The sequence below is a fragment of the Budorcas taxicolor genome, chromosome 7 (assembly GCF_023091745.1).
Source record: "Budorcas taxicolor isolate Tak-1 chromosome 7, Takin1.1, whole genome shotgun sequence".
Taxonomy (NCBI): domain Eukaryota; kingdom Metazoa; phylum Chordata; class Mammalia; order Artiodactyla; family Bovidae; genus Budorcas; species Budorcas taxicolor.
The window spans coordinates 76,363,564-76,373,725 of record NC_068916.1 but is presented as its reverse complement, the minus strand read 5'-3'; the positions used below and the strand labels follow the sequence as shown (position 1 = coordinate 76,373,725).

Sequence of the window (10,162 nt, the reverse complement as noted above, 5' to 3'; positions counted from 1 at the left end):
AGAATCTTTGCTGCCTGAAAAATTAATTCTATGTATCAACTATCAAGAATATTAATACTGTGCTGAATAGTCTCTGAATTAATGATAAAGACCACTTGTCTTCTACAAGTATTGTGCCAAATCAAAAAGAAAAAAAAGTGGCATTTGAAATCCTGTCATCAATCACTGTTTATATAAACACGAGGATGTTTTTATGTTCTTCAGAGCCTCCTGAAGAAAAAAAACAAACCCAAAACAGAAACACTGAGGCACTGTTAAACCAGATAATCCTTAACAACAACAACAAAAAAAAGTGGAAGAGAGCAGGAGGAGGGAGAAGAAATGGATGAAGGGTTTGTGTCTCTGACGATAGTTATGAGTAACTTCAATCATGTGGATCAGTTCTTCTCATTCAGAGATAATCTGCAGAAATCTGCTGTGGAACTCTGTGAAGGTATTTATGTACTTGGACATGCAAATGCTCAAATCATTCCCTGTTTAATTCTGATGCATCGCTTGCCTCATGATCCTATGTGTTATTTCTCAGAGCAAGAGTTGTGCATTACCTGCATTAGGAAAAGCCCTGGGAGCAGTAAAAGGGAGTGCTTGTTGAAAATTATGGTTCCTACTAATTCAGATTCTCTGGAAGTGAGGCCTGTGAGGTTTTATTTTTTAACACCATCTGCAGGTGAGCCTGATGATTCTCAATCATCTGTGGCATCTTGGCCACGCGCTCTGTGATGAGCTGCTCCCTGGCCTGATGCTTCTGCTCTTCGGCCAACTACTATCCTTATGGAGTATAAGATTCTCTGGAGCGAGGTTGCAGAATCAGTACGTGGCAACTCAGTCATTGTGGCAATCTCAAAACCCAAGTAAGAAAGATTAAAGTAGGGATGTCACATGATGAGTTACTCTGGTTGTTTTGTTTGTGAAATTAATATATTATTCCATCTGTTAAAGAATATCTTTATAGGACAGGACCATGGCATTTCCAAGCCACAGTCTCATCAGACATTTCATACGTTTCTGGTTAGTCATTAAGGCTAACAACCAAGATTGATTTTGTTTAAAATTATTGCTAGTCACCATGTACGGAGACTGAAGAAAAACAGTTGGCACATAACACTAGATATCTGAACACAAATATAACACATAACAACTAGTTTCAATAAAACAAATGTCTGTTTTGTTTTAACTTGTCTCCAAACAATTGCCTAAAATTTAAACTGCAAGACACAGTGATTATAATAGCATCTGGTAGATTTTCTATCTCAACAGAGTATTTTTTAAAATAACTGCATGTAATTATTCATGACATTTGGGATTATTGAACACAAATACAAGAAAGGGAATGAAATGTTAAGCCTTCCTGGGGATAAAAAATATTTATATCTTTATTATAACTCCTAATTTAATTAATGTATTCTTAATGCCATCTGGCGAGATTATCTTAAAAGTTAACAAAAGAGATCAATCTGACACTTAACAAATAAATCTGAAAGAGTATAATGCTGGGACATTGATATTATGCAATCAACATGACTAACACAAAAAATAAGAAAAGAAGGAAACCATCTTAGGTCTAATGCACATTCATTATCATTTTGGGATGAAGAAGAGTGACTCTTATTATTCTCTCACTCATGACATTAGGTATAATAATAATCATGTGTGTGTGTTAGCCACTCAGTTGTGTCTGACTCTTTGTGACCCCATGGACTGTAGCCCACCAGGCTCCTCTGACCATGGAATTCTCCAGTCAAGAACACTGGAGTGGGTAGCTATTTCCTTCTTCAGGGGATCTTCCCAATCCAGAGACTGAACCCCATTCTCTTGCACTGCAGGCAGTTTCTTTACCTTTTGAGCTGCCAGGGAAACCCCAAATAATAATCATATATTTAAATAAAAATGATACGTGTACTTGTTCCAAATGGTAGAAGGTAGGAATGTGTTGTCAGGAGCACCACAAACCTGGAGTCAAATCAAGATCTCCATCTCTTTACCAGTTGTCAGAAGTGTGTAAATTGTTTAACTTCTCTGGATTTTGGAGTCCTCATTTGAAAGATCCATATAATGCATTTAGAAAAGTACTGGGCATATCAGGTCAGTTCAGTTCAGTTCGGACTCTCAGTCACGTGTCTGACTCTTTGCGACCCCATGAATTGCAGCACGCCAGGCCTCCCTGTCCATCACCAATGCCCAGAGTTCACTCAGACCCACGTCCATCAAGTCAGTGATGCCATCCAGCTATCTCATCCTCTGTCGTCCCCTTCTCCTCCTGCCCCCAATTCCTCCCAGCATCAGAGTCTTTTCCAATGAGTCAACTCTTCGCATGAGGTGGCCAAAGTACTGGAGTTTCAGCTTCAGCATCATTCCCTCCAAAGAAATCCCAGGGTTAATCTCCTTCAGAATGGACTGGTTGGATCTCCTTGCAGTCCAAGGGACTCTCAAGAGTCTTCTCCAAAACCACAGTTCAAACGCATCAATTCTTCGGCGCTCAGCCTTCTTCACAGTCCAACTCACATCCATACATGACCACAGGAAAAACCATAGCCTTGACTAGACGGACCTTAGTCGGCAATGTCTCTGCTTTTGAATATGCTATCTAGGTTGGTCATAACTTTTCTTCCAAGGAGTAAGTGTCTTTTAATTTCATGGCTGCAGTCACCATCTGCAGTGATTTTGGAGCCCCCAAAAATAGTCTGACACTGTTTCCACTGTTTCCCCATCTATTTCCCGTGAAGTGATGGGACCAGATCCCATGATCTTTGTTTTCTGAATGTTGAGCTTTAAGCCAACTTTTTCACTCTCCTCTTTCACTTTCATCAAGAGGCTTTTTAGTTCCTCTTCACTTTCTGCCATATGGGTGGTATCATCTGCATATCTGAAGTTATTGATATTTCTCCCGGCAATCTTGATTCCAGCTTGTGCTTCTTCCAGCTCAGCGTTTCTCATGATTGATTTGAGCTATTTCAGATCCTGAAAGATGATGCTGTGAAAGTGCACTCAATATGCCAGTAAATTTGGAAAACTCAGCAGTGGCCACAGGACTGGAAAAGGTCAGTTTTCATTCCAATCCCAAAGAAAGGCAATGCCAAAGAATGCTCAAATTATCGCACAATTGCACTCCTCTCACACACTAGTAAAGTAATGCTCAAAATTCTCCAAGCCAGGCTTCAGCAATACGTGAACTGTGAAATTCCAGATGTTCAAGCTGGTTTTAGAAAAGGCAGAGGAACCAGAGGTCAAATTGCCAACATCCGCTGGATCATGGAAAAAGCAAGAGTTCCAGAAAAACATCTATTTCTGCTTTATTGACTATGCCAAAGCCTTTGAAAGTGTGGATCACAACAAACTGTGGAAAATTCTGAGAGAGATGGGAATACGAGATCACCTGACCTGCCGCTTGAGAAACCTGTATGCAGGTCAGGAAGCAACTTGGCATATAGCACTGTATATTTCTTTATATACATGTATAATTTCTTTAAGCATACAAACAACATGACTTAAAATTAGAAAATGCCTTCAGATTCCTTTTCTGTCGTGGAGGCAAGTCACTTAACTTTTCGGAAATTTAGTGTTTTTATTTGAAATATAAGGTATTATTTTACAAGTTTATTATTAGGATTAAATAAAATTACCTTTCTTGCCTGGAAAGTTCCATAGACAGAGGAGCCTTGTGGGTACAGTCCATCAAGTCACAAAGAGTCAGACATGAGCATGGACACAAAACTACCTTTGCTCAAGTCGCCAGCAAGTTCCTGATGACTAGTAGGTGTCTGATGAGTTTCTTCTTTAAGTCTCAATTTGATATAGAATGCTAGCCATGACCAGAGGGCAAAGAATATAGATTTCAAAATCTGTAGGTAATCTGAATTTGTTTTCATAATGAGTATAATTTGGTACAGGAAATAAAAAAGCTTCTTTTCTTAGTTCTGTAATCTAACATCTGAGATCAGAGCAGGAATTTAACCCAAATGTTTAGCTAATTCAGTCTATTTCTTTGACTTTGTTTCAAAGGCCAGCCTAGTCTTTAAAAACTATAAGGTGTACACATTTGGATATGTCAAAAGAACTGATGTATTCTAGGGTTCTGAGCAATGAATCCTATCTGGAAAACAAGTTAGGCTGTTATTCTGTTCTTGTGCACCTGAAGCTGTGAACTGTTAGGAAATGTTAAAGTACCACATTTAACAACCTCTATTATTTATATTTTGTACCGTTCTAAACACTGTTAATTTCTTAAATATTATGGAAAGTTCCACAAAATACTATTCAAGAAAAGTGTTTTCCTCATTCAATTGATACTATATCATGAATATAGTTTTTTTCAACATAAAGGTAATACGTGTGCATACTAAATCTCTTTAGTTGTGTCTGACTCTTTGAGAGCCTATGTACTGGAGTTGCCAGGCTCCTCTGTCCAAAGGATTGCCCAGGCAAAATTACTCGAGTGGGTTGCTATGCTTTCCTCCACGGGATCTTCCTGACCCACAGGTCAAACTCAAATCTTTTTACATGTCCTACAATGGAGGTGTGTTCTTTACCACTAGCATCACAATATAACACCAGGCAAATGCATTCAAACTGTATGGTATTCTATGATTAAGAACAAGATGTCAGCCCACAAATTAATTATTTAGGAAGCTTTATAAAGTAATCAATTCAGTTAAGAGCAGAGTAAATAAGATATAAACTTATAAAACTGTGAAAGAAAATCAAGTAAGGTGAAAAGTATCTTTTAATTTTTTTCAAGAAAAATAAGGTTTTTGTTGAAATATTTCAAATTCATTGTCGTACATTGAATTGATTACATTCAAGAATTGTATTGACAAAAAAAAAAAAAGAATTGTATTGACAGCCTGTAACTTTTTCTTCAGCATTAACTTATTTTCCATGCCTTATAACATGCAAATACATGTATCAATTTGCAGAGAAAGAGTAAATGTAAGTTATTTTTGCTGTTTATTCATATGTTAGATTAACTTTATCAACCCATATATTAAAATGTAATCATTTCATTGTCAGAAGCCTAAAGCTAATGTTAATTACAGTTTGAAACTTCGATTATTAATGCATCTTTACCTACTGAAGTGTGAAATAAGCAATAGTAGTTGAAATTCACCAATTAAATTAGCTTCTGAGACAAGAATTCATAAGTAGGCATTTGTTCATAATGAACAAATGCTGCAGAATTTCATGTTCTAAGCTACGCTTGTGAAATATTAGACCCAAGGAGTGAGAACAATTGTTCAAAACAAAACAAAAAAACTGCAGTATATGAAATAAATACAATAGATATGATAAGCATCCTATATTCTTTATCTTCACATTTCATGTCACCAGAAAAAAAGAATGCATAGGCTCAGTCCACAGAAGAATACAAAATTTTTTTGTTTTATTTTAAATTAATAGGGAAAATAGATCTATTTTGTTCACATAGTAATGCCTTAGTCCATTCAGGATATTATAACAATACCATAGACTAGATGGCTTATTAACAATAGAAACATCTTGCTCACAGTTCTGGAGCCTGGGAAATCCAATATGAAGGAGCCAGGAGATTCAATATCTAGTAAGCCTCTCCTTGGGCTTAGTGGTAGAGAATCCGCCTGCCAATGTATGAGAGGTGGATTTGATCCCTGGGTCTGGGATATGCCTGGAGAAGAAAATGGCAACCCACTCCACCATAATATTCTTGCCTGGGGAATCCCAACCCACTCCACCACAATACTCTTGCCTGGGAATCCCATGGACAGAGGAACCTGGAAGGCTACAGTCCATGGGGTCACAAAAGAGGCAGACATGACTTAGCAGACCAAACAACAACAGAGACCCAGAGGACTCCACTGACCCTTCTACTATGGGAAAACATCGTGAGAAGTGGCCCTATGAGCCAGGAAGGAGAAGCTTGCGGTGGTTGTTGTTTAGACTGCTAAGTCATGTCTGACTCTTGTAACCCCATGGACTGAAGACTACTAGGCTCTTCTCTGTGTGGGATTTCCCAGACAAGAATACTGGAGTGGGTTGCCCTTTCCTTCTCCGGGTAATCTTCCTGACCCAGGAATCGACCAGAGTCTCCTACTTGGCAGGTGGATTCTTTACCAGTGAGCAACCTGGGAAGTCTAGGTCTCTATTATAAGGTCACTGATCAGATGAGATGGCTGGATGGCATCACCGACTCAATGGACATGGGTTTGGGTGGACTCCGGGAGTTGGTGGTGGACAGGGAGGCCTGGCGTACTGCGATCCATGGGGTCGTGAAAGAGTTGGACATGACTGAGCAACTGAACTGAACTGAACCAATCTCATTCATTAATCCCATTCCTGCACTTGTAGGAGTCACCATCTCCTACAAGAGCCAGAGCCTGGGCAGGCAGCGCTAAGGCCCGCGGGGCCTGGGGATGGGTAGGGGAGAGGGAAGCCGTCAAGCCGCTGCTGAGGCCAGGGCTGCTGGCCTCCCCTCCCAGCTGCAGGCGAGAGCTGTGCAGGCGATGCCTAGCAGCGTCAGTGCTGGAGTCACCTCTTCAAGGGGCTGGACAGTAACAGGGTTGGTTGCGTGGACATCCGTGTGTTGCGCCTGGGCTGGGCTGGCTCCGCAGGGGCGACCCAGACTGCAGCTCCCAACAGGGCATCTTCCCTGAGGGTGACGCTGTCCCAGGTGGCAGCCTTGACCGGGAGGAGTTTATCCTCTACCTGCAGGAATAGGAACGGTGCCTTCTACTTCGGTTCCACAGTCTGGACTATGATCAGGATGGTCAGATCGATGTCTCTGAGATCCAGCAGAATTTCCGAGCCCTGGGCATTTCCAACTAGCTGGAGCAGGCAGAGAAAATCCTGCACAGCACAGAGGCATGATAGTACCATTACCATTGACTGGCAGGAGTGGTGTGACCACTTCTTGTTGCATTCACTGGAGAACATGGAAGACGTGCCATATTTCTGGAAGCATTTCATGGTCCTGGATATTGGCGAGTGCCTGACCATCCTGAATGAGTTCTCGGAGCAGGAGAAGCTGACTGGCATGTGATGGAAGCAGCTGGTGGTGGCCGCAGTGGCAGGTGCCATGTCCAGGAGAGGCACAGCCCCTCTAGACTGCTTCAAGGTCTTCATGAAGATCCATGCCTCCAAGACCAAATGGCTGAACATCCTGGGGGCCCTCCAGAGGGAGCATGATCCAAGAGTGGGGCAGCGCTCCCTGTGGTGTGGCGACAGGATTAACATGCTCAAGATTGCACCTGAGTCATTCATGGCCTATGAGCAGATCAAGAGGACCATTCAGGGGCAACAGGAGACACTTCACATGCAGGAGCACTTTGTGGCTGGCTCCCTGGCTGGTGCCACATCCCAAACCATCATCTACCGTCACGCAGGTGCTGAAGACATGGCTGACCCTTCGCGGGAAGGCCCTTTATAAGAGGCTGCTGGACTGTGTGCAGCAGATCCTGGAGCGAGAAGGGCCCCATGCCTTCTACAATGGCTACCTACCTGACCAACATTCTGGGCATCATCCCCTACGTGGGCATCGACCTGGCCATCTACGAGGAGACCTGCCTTCGATCCCTGGATCAGGAAGATTCCTTGGAGAAGGAAATGGCAACCCACTCCAGTATTCTCGCCTGGAGAATTCCACGGACAGAGGAGCCTGTCAGGCTACAGTCCATGGGGTTGCAAAGAGTTGGGACACGACTGAGCAACTGACACACACACACACAATTCTTCTCATGAGGACTATCCTCCTGATCTAATAACTTCCCAAAGCTTCCACTCCTATTACCTTCATATTAAGAATTAGGATTTAAAATGCAAATTTTTGGCCAGAAAGATTCAGCTTATAGTATACAATATACTCAGTATCATCTTATACTTTGGCAATAACTTATTGTCTCAATTTTTTATATTTAAATATATATTCATGTAAGAATTGCATCATTCATCTGACTTTTTATACGATTTTTCAGGTAAAGCCTTGCTTCCTACTTGCTCAGTCAGTTCAGTTGCTCAGTCTTGTCTGACTCTTTGCCACCCCATGGACTGCAGGATGCCAGGCTTCCCTTTCTCAAACTCGTGTCCATTCAGTCAGTAATGCCATTCAACCATCTTATCCTCTGTCATCCCCTTCTCTTCCTGCCTTCAATCTTTCCCAGCATCAGGGTCTTTTCCAATGAGTCTGTCCTTTGCATCAGGTGGCCAAAGTATTGGAGTTTCAGCTTCAGCATCAGTCCTTCCAATGAATATTCAGGGCTGATTTCCCTTAGAATGGACTGGTCGGATCTCCTTGCAGTCCGAGGGACTTTCAAGAGTCTTCTCCAACACCACAGTTCAAAAGAATCAATTCTTCCATGCTCAGCTTTCTTATGGTCCATCTCTCACATCCATACATGACTACTGGAAAAACCATAGCTTTGACTAGATGGACCTGTGTTGGCAAAGTAATATCTCTGCTTGCCTGGAAAATCCCATGGATGGAGGAGCCCTAGGCTGCAGTCCATGGGGTCGCTAAGAGTTGGACACGACTGAGTGACTTCACTTTCACTTTTCACTTTCATGCATTGGAGAAGGAAATGGCAACCCACCCCAGTGTTCTTGCCTGGAGAATCCCAGGGACGGGGGAGCCTGATGGGCTGCCGTCTATGGGGTCACACAGAGTCGGACATGACTGAAGTGACTTAGCAGCAGCAGCGGCAGCAGATTGGTTATAGCTTTTCTTCCAGGCCAATTGGTTATTTATGCTTCTCTGGTGCCACATGCATAACAAATAGTTTAATTCTTATGAAGGATGATTCTAATATTTATTACAAGTTTATTACTATACATTATAGTACAATAACCCTCAGAGTGCTCTTTTTACAGATGTGTAGTTTGTATGATTATTTTATAGGTAAGGAACCAGGACCACAGAAAGATCAAGTAACTGATCTAAGATGCCATGATTTGGAAGGACCACTCCAAACTCTATCAAATGTTTTCTAAGAGTTTGTTCCTAATGAAATTTTAAACACAGAACATGATAGAGATTGATGGACTCCTATGTACAACTACCAAGATTTCACACTTTCATAATTTTCTAATGCTTTTTAATGAATGAGAGTATTACAAATGAAGTTAAAGTCCTCTTTGAGCTACTCCATAATCGTATTACCCTAGGATTAACTTCTGTGAATAATTTGTTTTTTGTAATCCTGATTCCATAATTTTATAATTTATCAAGGAATGCTTATATATTTTTCTGTTCTAAAACTTGATGTAAATATTATTATGCTCTACTACAGTAGCATTGGAAAACTTTCTTTGTCATTTCATTTTTTTCTGTATTTAGATATATTTAATACATATTTTTAGCTTATTTTCTCTGCATTCTCAGTTAATACATCATGGACTATAGTTGAGCAGCCCTTACTAGAAAGCTTCTATGTATGTACTTATGCATATTTTTACTTGATTTCTGAAGTTATATTTTATCAGGGATTCTTGTCCCTCAGTTCTGGAAAATTCTCTGCTCTAAGATTTATGTCTATGTATGTGAAGGCAATGGCAGCCCACTCTAGGACTCTTGACTGGAAAATCCCATGGATGGAGGAGCTTGGTAGGCTGCATTCCATGTGGAAGCTAAGGGACACGACTGAGCAACTTCCTTTTCACTTTCTACTTTCATGCATTGAAGAAGGAAATGGCAACCCACTCCAGTGTTCTTGCCTGGAGAATCCCAGGGACGGGCGAGCCTGGTGGGCTGCCGTCTATGTGGTCGCACAGAGTCGGACACGACTGAAGCGATTTAGCAGCAGCATGTATGCATTTTATCTACACATATCTATTCTGGTTACTTTGTGTTTCTTTGAAATACCTTATGGTTCATAGTTTGGCCTTTTTATACCTTTGCACCTTTCTTCTATTCTGTTTGCAATTTAAGAATAAAAAATATCCCAAAGAGTAAAATCTGTAATTTTACCATATATATCTCATAACTTCTACTTTCTGTCTTGGCCCAAAACAGATGCTGAGAGGGTCAGGATACTCTCTCTGTATTTTTAGTATTTTGGTGAGTTACGAGCAATTCATTTAAAGAAGAAATAAATGCTGAAAAACCTTTCCAAATCAATCATGTATTCTGACATAATTTCAGATATAGTCATACACACACACTGATACATATATATGTGTGTGTGTGTAAATATATGTATAT

At 41.0% G+C, this 10,162-nt stretch overlaps 1 pseudogene; it reads left to right on the top strand.

Annotated features, from left to right (window-relative positions):
• Positions 1–321: 321 nt before the first annotated feature.
• LOC128051064 (calcium-binding mitochondrial carrier protein SCaMC-3-like) lies at positions 322–8,952 on the top strand (annotated as a pseudogene).
• The last annotated feature ends 1,210 nt before the right edge of the window (positions 8,953–10,162 follow it).